This window comes from Anas acuta, chromosome 2 (genome assembly GCF_963932015.1).
Source record: "Anas acuta chromosome 2, bAnaAcu1.1, whole genome shotgun sequence".
Classification (NCBI taxonomy): domain Eukaryota; kingdom Metazoa; phylum Chordata; class Aves; order Anseriformes; family Anatidae; genus Anas; species Anas acuta.
Window position 1 is genome coordinate 94,112,420 of NC_088980.1, and position 14,402 is coordinate 94,126,821.

Here is a 14,402-nt window from a genome sequence, read left to right on the forward strand (position 1 = left end):
CTGCTAGTGGTGTAAATTTATAGTAAAAATCATGGTGGGTGCACTCCTGAAATTATTTGTTACTGTGTTGTGGATGACTCTTATGATTGAATTATTGAATCTGTTCCCTTGATCATCTTAATAGACATTCATAAAATAGCTTGGTGTGAGGACCTCAAATACATAGAAAGAGATGACTATCTTGTTCTCTAGTCTGATTTGTGGCATGAGATATATGAAAAATAACTACAGAATCAATGTTTTCAGCTCATTTTTCCAGAATTTAGGGGGGAAGAAAAAGCTCTGTCACTAGTATATTTTCATGGCTGTTGCCTAGCTAGTTCTTCAGGAACATCCTGTTTGGCACTGGAGACACTCAGGATGTACAGCAGCCACTTGTCCACTGTGTTAGGTTTGCCCCTCTATTAAAAGGGGCAGAACTAACACTTCCTAACATAGGCTATTAAACCTAACTCAAATTCTAAATTAAGCTTTATGAGTATGAATTAGAGAGCAGATAACTAATGGAAAAACTAGTAATTCACTAGGATCAAGGGATCACAAATATATGTATGTTTAAATGGCAATAGGTTTATTGCAAACAGGATTTTCAAACATTCAAATACTGAAATAAGTAGGTAAATATACTAAAGCACTTGGTTAAAAGGATAAAATTGACATCTTGAAACATTTAAAGAAAAATCTAGGTTCATGGATACTCTTCAGGAGACACTTAGAGATAATACCTTTGAAAGACTTTTTAGTTGATAAAATAGAAGGAAAGAAGTAATAAAGCATGTTTATTTAAAAAGTGTATTGTAAGAAATTTGGTAGGTGAAGTTAAGGAGGTAATGAAAGATGTTCTTCATATCTACAGAAAATGGTATAGAGTACAATAACTAATTTAAGAGAGGTTTTATAAAATTTGTAGATAAGTAAATGATGATTTAGGACTCCAATCTCTTAAAAATAAAGTAGTCCATCCAAATATAGATATATATATATAAAAAGGCAGACATTATTTTTGAGGAAAAGCAGGTTGTGCTTTTTGTGGTAGTCAAAGCTGCCACTGATGATAAGAAAATGAAATTATTACTGGTGAAACTTACACAAGACTTGTCTCATTTGAAAGCCAGTTATAGAGCACAAAATCAGTTGTATGATCCTGGGTTCATTTTGAATATTGTTTGACCTTATGTTTTCTTACTTATAAAGATCAAGGAGCAAAGGGTCTTGGCTGCTTATATGTAATGGAGAGATTTATAAAGAAACTTATGTAAGATATTTGGAGAAAAGTACAAAAATTGGGTAGAGAGATAATGAAAGTAGCAACTCAATGGATTTGGGCATCAATTAATGGATGAACAAGTGTGATTTGTAAGCATTTGAGAATATCATGGTGATAGGAAAAAAAAAAAGTGGCATTTAGGAAAATAAACTTAACATGAGGGGGGGAAAAAGTAGTTTATTAAAGAGATTCCTAAAGAAGTAACCTGACTACAGCCTGTGACAGGATCATGCTGGAGACTGTTGTGTGAGATAGAAATGTGGCTGTAAGCAGGCAGGTAAGAAACTCCTGCTATCCAGAGCACCACCTGACCTTCCTTGGGCTGTCTTTAATTTGCAGCAGGCCTCAGCTTATTGAGAATCTATTAATGTTAATGAAATATAACAATAATTGAAATAATATTCTTTCATTAGGAATCAGAACAATTTATTGGCTACAGACAGCATAAGCACATAGCAGACATGTAACATCAAACAGTACATTTCCACCCACTGAGAGATAAAAACGGAGTTACAAGTGATTCCTGAAATTAAGAAGCATCCTCTGAGTTGTCTGTCTTCATAATTGAAGTACTATTGTGAAGAAATTGGCTCTTTACAATGATGTAATTTTTTGAATACACGGAAAGGGTATGTTCATGCAACAATGTCAAAACTGTGGCTTAATGATTAGGAAAGCAGAAACATCCTTAAGTTCTGCTTCTGGTTTAAAACAAAACAAACAAACAAAAAAACAACCTGCAAGAAGAGCAACCCTATGCTCAACTTCCAGCAAGCATGTATAGGACATCCAGTCAGTCTCATCTGGAAAATCTGCAGAAATTTAATCTGATAATTAATAGATCTTTCTGGTTGTATTCTGTCAGCTTGGCCTATGGGGCATGTATGTGGGGGGATTATTTGCTAGCCAGAGAGAAATGGCACAGCTTCAAGGAAGCTCACTGAATTTCCAACCCATGTATTGGGAAAGGAACTGTTTATGAATATAAGATCACCTGAATGAGCGTGGGTATGGCATTAATATTGACAAATAACCAAAAACAAGACCTTTCATGGTGGCTGCTAATTCTTAATTCAGAAATAAAAATAGAACTGAAATTCTTATTCTGGTGAATTTTCAAGGTTGGGTCTAGGAAATCCATGCTGTATTAGTAAGAACAGAACAGACACATTGCAATCTAGTTAATATCAAGGTCCAGAGTTTCCTCATTATATATGGAGAATTTTTTCTTTGAAATAACTGTTAAAAGTATTTGATTGAGGATGGGGTGTGTTTAAGTAAGATCTGTCCCTGATGTATAAAATATGTTTGGGACAGAAAGTCACATCTGTGACCAGCAAAGGGCTTGCCCTGTATCCCACCAGCAGCTGCAGGAGTGCAACAGCAGGGTCCCAGCCTGGGAGCTGCATGTGGTGTTCTGGTGGCTGTGTGTTGGCCTGGGAGCCTGCACCAGTGGTGTGAGGGACAGAAATGGAAAAATCATGCAGATGGCTCTTGTCTATGACAGTGAAAACATCTTAAGTTTGGCCACTGTTCCCATGGTGACCATGCCAGCATATAGTATCCCTGGGTAACAGGCAGGAGGAGGAGAATGCTTGGAGTCATGAAATACATAAACCAGCATATTCTTGTCAGCAAAACAATTTCTCAAACAGCAAGTGGATAAGTGTATTTTGAAGAATGGCATCTGTGCTTGCACTTGCTCAGTCTGACGATGGCAGTGGCTCTATTGATGGTATTGTCAGCTATTCAGACAGCCGTATGGAAGAAGTGACCACTTCACATTGGGTGAACTTATTCAGAGCCTTGTGATACCTGAATTAAAGGCCAATCTGCATGCTGCATCTGTTCTGGTTTTGGGTGTAGTCCATGTGTATTCTGAAACTGGGTGACCCTGAACCACCTGCATTTCAGTAGCCCTTCTGTTTGTCTAAAATGAAGTAGGCTCAGAATATATCCACCCCTTTCTCATGCTGATAAAATATCCTGTAATAATGGAGCTTTGCCCACAGGTTCCGCCAGCACAGATCAAAATGTGGGGTTTTCACCCTGGGACCTGAAATGGGCTGTACTTATATCTCCATGTGTCCTGAATCCCCTAATTCCTGACCAGAATTGCATTTGTTTGTCCCTCTGTTCTTGTAGTCAGATGGAGTGGTGGGGGCTTGGCCATCAGGTTCTGTATAACCATACCTTATTCCATTAAATTTTCAATTTGTTCTTTTGACTTCAGCTCTGCCTCTGCCCACACCTTCCCCTTGTAGGTGCCAGCTCAAGTGGCCCAGCGCGGGGGCACAAGGCACCCCTATTTAGCTGAAAGCCCAAAGGAATACTTCATGAATATGTGAAAGGCTTTTTTTTAAACATAAATTTTATATTATATATATATGTAAATATGCAGTGCATGTTTATCATCTGCATCAGCAAGACGTGCTGTGTGAAAGAGATTTTTGTACAGGTTTTTTTGCCTCAAAGGAACTCTTGGGAAATGTTCCATTTGTGCTTTCTACAGACATAAGGCATATCAAGGTGGATGTGAGAACCTTAGTCCAGCATTTCAAATTAGAATAATATAGGCCCTGTTGATTCTGTTGACAGGGTCTGAAACATTTTGACCTTGTACTATGCTGAAAATGTTGTTTATGGGCAAAGAGGAAGCATGTGACTATTTACATAAGTATAAACCTAAGCATTTATAGTTAGTGTAACTGGAATCATAAGAGTTTATTTATTATTAGCTGCAGAAAAAGAGAATAACAATCCTGATAAAATTGTTACATGCATGTCTTAGTTTCTGCCCCTTTTTCAGTTTAAGGCTTGCCTGTCTACACTGCTCCTCTGGATCCGGAGGTTGGTAGTTCCCCAGTGATGTTGTCCATGTGGGGCAGGGTCTTATGGTGGGTTGTCAGCATCTGTACCTCTTTGCTAGGAGGAATGTGATGTTCATATTGATGGATTCGTCTTCCTTGCTGTAGAATCCACTTAAGGTGATTTTTTTTGTTTGTTTGCTAGTATACACTTCCACCTTCTTTGTTGGTCTGCAATTCCAGATTACATTCAAATTTTCTGTATGTGATAATTTCTTCATGAGTTAGATGTTTTTTTTTTTTTCTGTTACCCTCTTACTCTAGTTTTGTCCAGCTTCAGGCCTGCTCTTGTGGTTAGTTGTTGGTTTTTGGTTCAACTGCTCTTTTTTTCTTTTTGATTGATCATTAAAGATCTGTCTGTGGTCAAAGGGTGCTATGCTACACGGTTGCACGTACTATGCCAAATTCCATGGTCTTTGCTCAACTACAGAACTGGAAGAAGTCTGTCTGCAACACCCTTACCCATAAAGGCCACCCATAAAAAGGGTGAATTTGGAACTTTTGGCTATCACTACAAGGTTTCTGACATTGAAAAGATGTTAAAGTACCTTACTAATCAGTAGGGTAGGAAGAAAAGATGTGCACAGAAACTCTTTTCAGAAATAAGAGAAGAAACTGCTACAAAGCATTGCTCTTGGGTCCACATCTGGACACAATGTGATATTTCCAAATGGATGAGGCTGTTTTCATGCAAGATCCCAACACCTAATGCTATGTAATTGCAAACGAAAGCACTGATGCACCTTTGGGTGACTCATCCCTACCCCCCAAAATGTTGCAGTTGTTTTCCTGCCTGTCGGTGCATATCTGGTTGGCTTGCAGGTGTATACAAGTTGAGAGCATGGGGGTATTCCTTGACATAAGTACCACCTAGCAGTGAGGAAAGCAAGGTCTCTGAACTGTTAGTGAGAGCTGTGTAAATGGTATTTCTATACACCAGTAAAAACTTAAATGCTTGCCAAGAAAAATAAAGGATGTTACTGAAGATACTTTCTCTCTGTGAGACAGGATAAATTCATAGACTTGACCTGAAGAGTTTTTTTTTTTTTTTTTTTTAAAAAAAAAAAAGCTTGTTAGAGAACATTCCAAGAGGGTCTCAGCTATAGATTCTATAAGGATCTGGTGCTTTTGAGACTTTCGTTACAGCTTTCTTGACTTGCTTCTGTATCACAACCCATGGAAATTCACTTAGCAATTCTTATGTTAAATGAATATATTCTGAATTGCATAGAACTAATCTTATTTGAAAGATATCCAATCTTGATTTTTAATGGTCTGGAGGCTTTTGTAAAATTTCAGTTTTTTTTTTTTTTTATGGCATAGTTCTTAGCTCTCCCACTTAAAAAAAAAAAATCTTCTAGACTGTGTTCATCCTGGTTAGAACATACCTTTTCTTCAAAGTTATAAAGCCCTCAACTCTCAGTATTATTACACTTACTAAGGCATGCCTTCTTTGTGTTTTCTTTGTGTGGATTAACTAGGTAGAATTGTTTTATGTTTTGTGGTCTCTATGTTAAGATTTCAGTGTTTTAGACTTCTTTTTTTCTGAATTCTTGTCTTCAGGATTAAACACTGTCTTATATATTATCTCACTGCTTATTCTGATTCTTTCTTGTTTCAACTTGCACCTGCTGCCTCTTATCCTCTCACTATGTACCACTATGCGCAGCCTGGCTCTGCATTGTTGACCTCCTCATAGATACGGGAAGGCTGCTAATATGTGTCCTTGAAGTCCTCTCTTCCCTAGTCTGAAGCAGATCCAGTTCTCTCAGCTTTTCCTCATGTGGCAAGTGCTCCAGTTCTCTGACTGTCCCCATGATCCTTCCATGGACTCGTTCCAGTTAATCAATAGTTTTCTCATATTAATGTGCCAAAAATCAGATGCAGCATGGAGTCTAACAAGCACTGAAACAAGGAAGATAATCACTTCCTTCCTCCTGATGCCTTCACTCCTGTCGTTACAGCTGGTAATACTGTGGGCTTCTGCTAGCAGGGCACGTTGCTGCCTCATGTCTAATGGATGATGTGGTCAGCCAGGAGCTCCAGGTTCTTTTCTATAGAGCCACTCCACCACCATTCTGTCCCTAGCCTTTTTGTTGCATGAGGTTCTTCCTTCCCAGGTGTAGGACTTGGCATTTGTCCTTCCTGAATCTCACGAAGTTCCCATCAACTCATCCCTCTCTCTCTCCATCCAATCTCTCTGGATGGTAGCCATGCCCACAACTTCATTGATTGACCCTGGTTTGGTGCATATACAAAGCTGATGAGCAAGCTTTGCATTGATAAAGATCAAAGGGACAAGTCCCAGGATAGATCTCTGCAGTACTCCACTTGTTGCTTGACTCCAGGTAGAGTAAAACTAATTAACCATGAGCACAGTTATCCAAGCAGTTCTCTGTTCAGCTGGTTATCCAATCATCCACATCATGTCCTATCTTGGAAACAAGATTATTGTGTGAGACAATGTCAAAAACTTTGCTGAAGTTGAGGTAAATGACATCTGTTGCTCTCCTTTCATCCACAAATCTGGTCTTATCACAGAGGACAATCAGGTTGTCTAACAGGATTTACTTTCAGTAAACCCCTGCTGTTTCCAATGATGTTTTTCTTCTTCCTGTGCCAGAAGTGTGTTCAAAGAAGGCTTGCTTCATGACTTTCCCTAGGATCAAAGGAAAACTGATTGCCTTGTAATTTTTTTCTGTGCAGTTTCTCTTGGTTTTCTTTGAAGATGGGTGCATAAAGCCTGGGAACCCTTCTTGGTGAAGCCTGAGGCAAAGAAATCTCAGGTATTCTCAGACATGCCTCAGGTATGTCTGTTGTCATCAACTTATCTATCTCATTTAGCAAGAGGGCACACATTTTCCCTGTTCAGCTTTTTATTGCTAGCATAACAGTAGAAACATTTCTTTCTGTCCTTAGCATCTCTTTCTATGTCTCAAATCCACTTGAGCTTAAGATTTTCTGACACTATCCTGCATGCTGGGGCAATGTTTTTGAATTCCTCTGTTGGTTGTTGTATGGAGCTCCAATGCCTGTTTGCAATGGACCTCCATCATGAATTCCTGTCTTAGCCAAGCTGGTCGCTGATACATCTGCTAATATGCCTGAATATTGGGATGAATCATTGTGCCTGAAGGATGCTGTCCTTAAAGATCTGCCAGCTGTCCTGAGCTCTTTTTGCTTTTCAAACCTGCCTACCATGAGATTCCACCTGCAAGTTTCCTGATCAAGCCAAAATCTGCTTGCATGAAGTCTGGAGCCTGTACTTTGCCTCTTCATTTCCCCACAGGATGCTGAACTCTGTGTCAGGGTCATTACAGCTAGCACTACTGCTGATTATCCTGTTGCCAGGCAGTTCTTTCCTGGTTAGTGAATAGCAAATCCATCCGTGCAGCTTCCAGCCCTTGTATGGTCACCACTGTAGAGTTCACAAGGAAAAAAATCATAGAAGCTATGCTCTGGAGTAAATATACTGGCTGGTATCTGTAAACAGTAGATCTCAGGCACAGCTGAGAGTTTCTTTTTATTTTGTATACTTTTATTGGGATGCTGGGAAGTTTAATTCATCACTGAATGGTTCCAGTTACTTGTTGATGAATCTCAGTTGATATTCATGTTTTCTAGGAGATCTGGATTTTGGAGCAAGTGTAGGAGGAAGAAGGGGGAAGGAAATACTTTGACCTCATATCCAGCTTTCTTTACAAATACAGTAAATTTGCATGCCATTTCTAAAGTCCAAGTGGATTTGGATCTGGCCAGTAATGCCAAGGGCAATAAGAAGAGTTTCTATGAGTGAGTTTGTGACAAAAGGAAGACAGAGAAAATGTGGGCTCTCTGCTGAATGAAATGGGAGACCTGGTTACCTGGAATGGTGAAAAGGCCAAAGTACTGAGTGCCTTCTTTCTTTCAGTCTTTACCAGAAAGACTAGCCTTCAGGAATCCCAGAGACCAGGGTGAAAGGCTGGAGCAAGGAAGATGTACCCTTGGTGAAAGGGGTTTGGATCAGGGAATACTTTAGTAAACTAAGCATTCATAAGTCCTTGGGTCCTTTTGGAATGTACCCATAAGTGCTGAAGGAGCTGGCTGATATTATTGTGAGGTTACTCAATAACCCCTGGTCAATCAGGCACTTCTCACAGTTGCCTTGAAGATAGGAGTAACAGAAACTTTCCCCCAAGTACCAAAATGCATCAGCCTCACCTGAAATCCTGAGAAGATGATTGTTCAGCTAGTTCTGGACAGAAGAACAAAATCATCATGAATAGTCAGCGTGGATTCATCAAGGGGAAGTCCTGCCTGGCCAACCACCTAAAATACTCCTTATAACGAAATGATCAGCCTGATGGATGAAAGGGAGGTAGTGGATATTTTCTTCTTGTACTTCAGTAAGGCCTTTGTTCTCCCCCATAAGATCTTCATAGAGAATCTTTTGAAGTATGGGCCAGACAAGCAGTGAGATGGATTGAAAGCTGGCTGATTGGCTGGATCTGAAGGGTAGCAGTCAGTGGTGCAACGTCTAGTTGGAGGGCAGTAACGAGTACCTCAGGGGTCAGAACTGGGTTCAGTCCTGTTTAACATCTTCATTAATGATCTGAATGATGGGGTAGGGTGTACCCTCAGTAGATTCAGATGACATGAAACCGCAGGGAGTGGATGACTCACCAGAGGGCCATGCTGCTGTCCAAAGAAACGTTGACAGGCTGGAGAACAGGGCTGACAAGAATCTCATGAAGTTCAACACAGAGAATTGCAAGATCCTGCATCTGTAGAGAAACAACGCCATGCCCCAGTATATGCTGGGGGCCACCCAGATGGAAAGCTGCTCTGCAAGAAAAGTTCTGGGGTCCTGGTGGATACAGAGTTGACAATGAGTCAACAATGTGCCCTTGCCCCAAAGAAGGCTAATGATGTTCTTGGCTGCATCAGGCAAAGTAATGTCAGCAGGTCAAGGGAGGTGATTCTAGTCTATTCATCATTGGTGAGGCTGCACCTGAGTACTGTGTCTAGTTCCATGATGTCCAGCACAAGAGACACATGAACATACTAGAAAGAGTCCAACGTACCAATGAACCAAAGCAATTAAAGAACTGGAACATCGCTTTTATGAGCAAAGGCTGGAGCCTGGCACAGTTTCCTCATGGAGAAAAGGAGGCTCAGCGGGATTCTATCAGTTTGTTTAAATACCTTAAGAGAGGGTGCAGTGAAGATGGAGTCAGCGTCTTCTCGGTATTTTTCAGTGCTAGAAGCAGAGGCAATGGGCACAAATTGAAATACAAGAGGTTGCATCTGAATGCCAGGCAGCACTTCTGTACTGTTCAGGTGCCAGGCTGCCAGTGCATGGCACTGGCATAGAGGCTGTGCGGTCTCCTCCTTGGAGATCTCCAAAGGCTGCCTGAACGTGGTCCTTTGCAATCTGCTATATGTGGCCCTGCTTGAGCAGATTACCTCCACAGATCCTTTCCATCCATGTGGTGCGTAGCTGATAGTCTAGTGCTTTTGTTTGTTTTGTTTTGTTTGTTTTTGATAGGACTTTGGCTTCATAGATTCTTACCTTGCACTAATTCATGGAAACTTCTTTACCTCTCACCATGATTATTTTCCTCTTTATATTTATTTCTGTTTTAAGAAATTCCATAGAACCAGTTAAGTGAGAAAGGTGAAATCAACTTCTCTCTTGCAAGACAGTGTCTGCTCAGAAATGAAAATCTCTGATTCTGTTTTATTTTATAAAACCAGATAGGACAGTGTGAGATTTTGATGCTAATAAGTTAGTTGTAGTGCAAATAATGGAAAAAGCTCATTGAGTCCTCAAAGATACCTTACGTTTCATTGGACTACTCCCCCACCTTCTTGCTGTTCAGTAACCAAAAATATAATTGTGTAGAAAAAGAGTAATTATAGTGTAGTTCTTACTAAATGTGCAGAATCCAATTAGAAATGAGTTATTCTGTGAAAAGATTACTTAAAAAAGCCTGGTGTCCTAGAGATTTGGGTCCCTCTGCCTGATCTCTGCACACAGTGATAAATATAATTTCAAGCTTTCTTTATCACTGTGATTTTTCTCCCTTTTGAGCCCTTATAGCACTGCCAGCTACCTCATATTCCTTAACACCTTGGAAAGAGGCAGATATGTCTAATGTGGGGCTCACATGTGGCTAGTCAGCACCTGTGTGCCGACTATTCAGTGGATAACTGAGCTCATGATAACATCTCACCTGACAAAATCAAAAGCTCTAATATGGATATTCCTGGTATTTGGTCATTAGCTTTCATCAAACATAAAGGAAGCTTCTTAAAGGACTTCAGAAAGGTGGAGGGTTGTGAAAGGGAATGATGGATTGGGAGAAGGTGAATTTCTATGGGTAGGCTGAAAACAACTGGTACAGTTAGTATAAGTCACTCAAGAAATAAGGAAAGAACAAGATGTGTGTCTTTTTTCAGCTTTAGAATTGTCTGAGCTCCAGAAGTAAGCTTTTCTTCACTGTGGCTTATTGCCATAGGTAAGTCAAACCCTCCCCACACGTAATTCCTTTGGTAGAATCTGTGCTAACACCTCTGCTAGGGACTGCTCCTTAGGGCAGGGTTCTGACCTTGCTGATTCTGAGATCACATTGATTACTTTTTAATTCCAGTTCTTTCAATTTCCAATTGTCAGCACAAAATGCAATTTTGTGAACAGAATTTTGTGAACAGCAACGGAAGCAATGTGGAGAAACAACACTAAAATGAAAATCAATTGTATTGAAGTAGCGGTACATTTTAAGTTATTATTTCAGTAAAGCAAGAGGAAGTGTCACAACTAACAGCTCAGGGTTCTTCCTGAGAAGGAAAACCACTTAAAGCTGTTGATAGGGCAGAACTACTGTGTGGATCCCAAAGTGTTAACAGAAGTGGTATAGATGCAGTTCTAAAAATACACATTTATTAAGAATGTCAGTGGAACTGCATGAGTTTTCACCAGGGCTGACTTCCTTTCATATTTATAAATTTTGCCTGCCTGCGTGGCCTCTAAAGCAATTTGAAATTCTGTATTTGCATATTTATTTCTTAACCTTAACATAGCAGTAGAATATATAACTGTCTCCATTTTATTATGTATCTCATGCTGGAATTTAAATTAAAGAAAACAAGAATAAAAGAACCAATTCATTAAACCATAAGCTATGACAACTGCAGGGATTTTTTTTAATGAATTTTCCAGTGAGAGGAACTGTTTCTGTGACTTTAACTGCAGCTATATTCTGATATGATCATGAAATATTTTTTTTTTTTTTGTATGCATAAGGAGCTGATACCAGGTGTGGATCAGGTAAAACAGAATGTGAGTTTGCAAGAATTACAGTGTCGATACTTCACTAACAAATGCTTCTATGAAGCTGCTTTGTGATAGAGAACTCGCATATATTATTCCCTAGGACAAAGGTTTAGGGAAAGACTCCCTGTTTTTGCAAATCCTTCTGAAATCATTCATAAATATTAGCTCACTTAGTAGGAGTAATGTTTACTACATAACCATGGCATGTCTGTTCAGCCAACCAGTCCTCTGTGATTATAACTGCTTTTATAAATGAGATGTTTCTAGAAGTAGACTGTTACCTGAAGACAAGATAAGAAAAATACTCCCTCCCTCAAGGCAATTACACAGAGTCCATAAGAACGCATCTCATGGAAACATTTATATGGCAGCTCTAATAAGTGTAAAATAAAATACATGCTTATACTATACCTATGTAATTCATCTATATGATCTTCGAATGGAAAACATACACTTAAATTTCTCAATTAGTAATCCTGACACTTGTTACTGAAGGGAGAGCTGAGACTATTGAGTGGTTTTCTCGTTTACTGTACAGTGTCCTTATTCTGTTTGGGAAGAAAGAATTGTGTTTAACTCTGTCTTTGACTCACACAAGTCACTTAAATACACAGGTTGCTTTTCCAGGTAATAGACACAGTATTCCAATATGTGATGCTGTAAAATTAAATAGTTTAAATTTAAGCTTTTATATAGCAGTTTAGTACTGTAAATATATAAAATTAAATTCTAGTGTTATCTTCTCTGTCTCAAAGTCTTCCATTTCATGCCCTCTCATGTCAGGCATTTTAGATAGATTAATCTGTCCTTGACTTTAGGTTTCAGCTTGATATGACTCAGGATTTTTGTCGCCATGTTGGAAAGCTCTTCACATACTGGGCTAGGTCTGATCTGACTGATAAATGTATATACTCTGAAAGATATTTCAGGATGTTCAAAATCTGAATGGCTGTTTAAAAGGAGAGGTGCTTTCCCATCTTTGGGGTTACAAAGTGACCTAAACATTCAGTTCAAAGGTGGGATATTCAGAATGATCTAAATATAATATGGAAATAAAAATTAACAGAATTTTACATTCCTATTGAATTACATCATTGTTGTGCTGGAAAAGAAACAAGACAACATTCTACACCTTTTACCACCTGTGATAAATAAGTCAAGCTCATATAGACTTCCCCTAAGATAAGCTATCCATTCCCATTATTATTTTAGAAGCCTTTCTCTGCATCTGTTGTACTAGGAAGTGAGTACTAGTACTAGTACTGTGAGCTCCAAACTTCATTTTATATTTCTCTTTTCTTGTTTGTACACATGCTGCAGGTATATGGGCAAGCTCTATTAAATGTTAGTGTTTTATTTTTTTAGCCCTTAAAGCTGTAATATGCTAGAGAGGGTGTAGACCACTGCAATAAGTGAAATAAGGCTGTTAATTTTTTTTAAGGAAACTTTTCCATGTACTTTATATTATGTGGTGTGGTAGAAAATCAGCAAGAAATATATGACCACACAACCTAATTTCTGTATGTAGAATAGATAAAGAACTGTACTTCAGCTCAGGAAAAGAATTAATGTAATTTGCAAAACCAGAACTGACTTCCCTGCCTTCTGCCTACACAAGCTATGCTAACCGAAGGGCAAGAAAAATGGATTTCTAAGTTTTCTAAAATGAAATTTAGTTACCTTCACAACTCAAGCTTAGCCCCAAAAGGGTGTGAAGACTACCTCAGATGTGCACAGTAACTGTACAAACACATACATAGCACAGGTAACACTGAAAAAAATTATTAACAGCTCCTATTTCACTCAGACTCTTAATTCATGTTTTGAAATTGCCCCAAGCTAACTAATCACAGCACAGTGACATATAACCTGACACATACTTCCACTGATGCATTTGGGGAGGGTGGCTGACTTGGGCACAGTGGAGAAGGAAGATCAGGCAACAAATCCTGGAAGATGAAATATATGAGTCCGTGAGATAGTAGCACAAAAAGAAAGTTCATCTCTACTATCCTCTAGTAAGTGTATGCTTCTGACATGTATAGCACCAGGGTAAGCAGGATGAAGCTTTTGCTCTTCTCTTTTGCCTAGTACAAAAAAGACTAGTACTAGACCAGTACTCCAGCATGCTGGTCTGAATGTTGAAGTACTAGCAGGAGCCTCATCAGTGTCTACTGCAAGATGATAAAAGAGGAAAAAATCAAACCCAATGCAACCCCAACTCACTTTCATCTTCTCTCACTGTGTGCCTTTATGCCTAAGAAAACCCTAAGCTGGAGAAACGTGGCTAAATGTATCTTGACAAAGAATTATTGAAAGTACTCAGTATTTCTTTATGCAAAGTGGGCCTGTTAACTATATTGTAACCCCATGGAAGAAAATCTAACTGGTATGTAAAACTTCTCTCACACCTTTAGAAACCACTTCCAAAACAAACAAGCAATGTCTACCTCTCTGCTGTATGCGCGTGACATACAGCAACTTGGGTAGTCTTAAGCTTCAATGTACAAAAGGAGACCCTGAAGTCACCTACAATGAAGTGCTGTGTGCGTGCTGGTGCCTAAATAGAGATAATATCCCATGTCTTTGCTATTGCGTTTCTCTGTCAATTCTGCAGACTAAGAAAATTGCTGTTCACCCACATATGTAATATATGCAGCCATGTTATATAGTCCAATTATTAGCTTTAGGCTAGATCATAATGTAGTTATCATGTCTGCTGTAGTCAGAAGTGTGTTTTCATCCCATTAAGCCTAGTCTGACCACATTTATATAGTTAGCCTGGGTGCAAGCTAAGCTCTGGGGCAAAAAGCATGAACTACTGAGCCACTATGCACAATTTCAGCACAAAGGCAAGGCTGTGCAAGACAGACTGTTATTGTCCAAGCTAAACGGATTAAAACTAGTTTGCTCATATGCAGTGCAGCACTTTGCTGCAGGGCATGTGTTTGCC

General features: G+C 39.2%; 1 protein-coding gene across 3 annotated transcripts in view; it reads left to right on the top strand.

The window, feature by feature from the left end:
* The window catches only part of GABBR2 (gamma-aminobutyric acid type B receptor subunit 2), a 492,905-nt gene that overhangs the window by 61,824 nt on the left and 416,679 nt on the right, over positions 1-14,402 (top strand). Inside the window, exon 2 of one of the 3 annotated variants that reach the window (XM_068671240.1) lies at positions 10,576-10,634. The exons of the other annotated variants lie outside the window; for them this stretch is intronic. The gene's annotated coding sequence lies outside the window, so the exon portion shown is untranslated. The remainder of the gene's footprint in view (positions 1-10,575; positions 10,635-14,402) is intronic. 3 annotated transcript variants of the gene reach the window in all.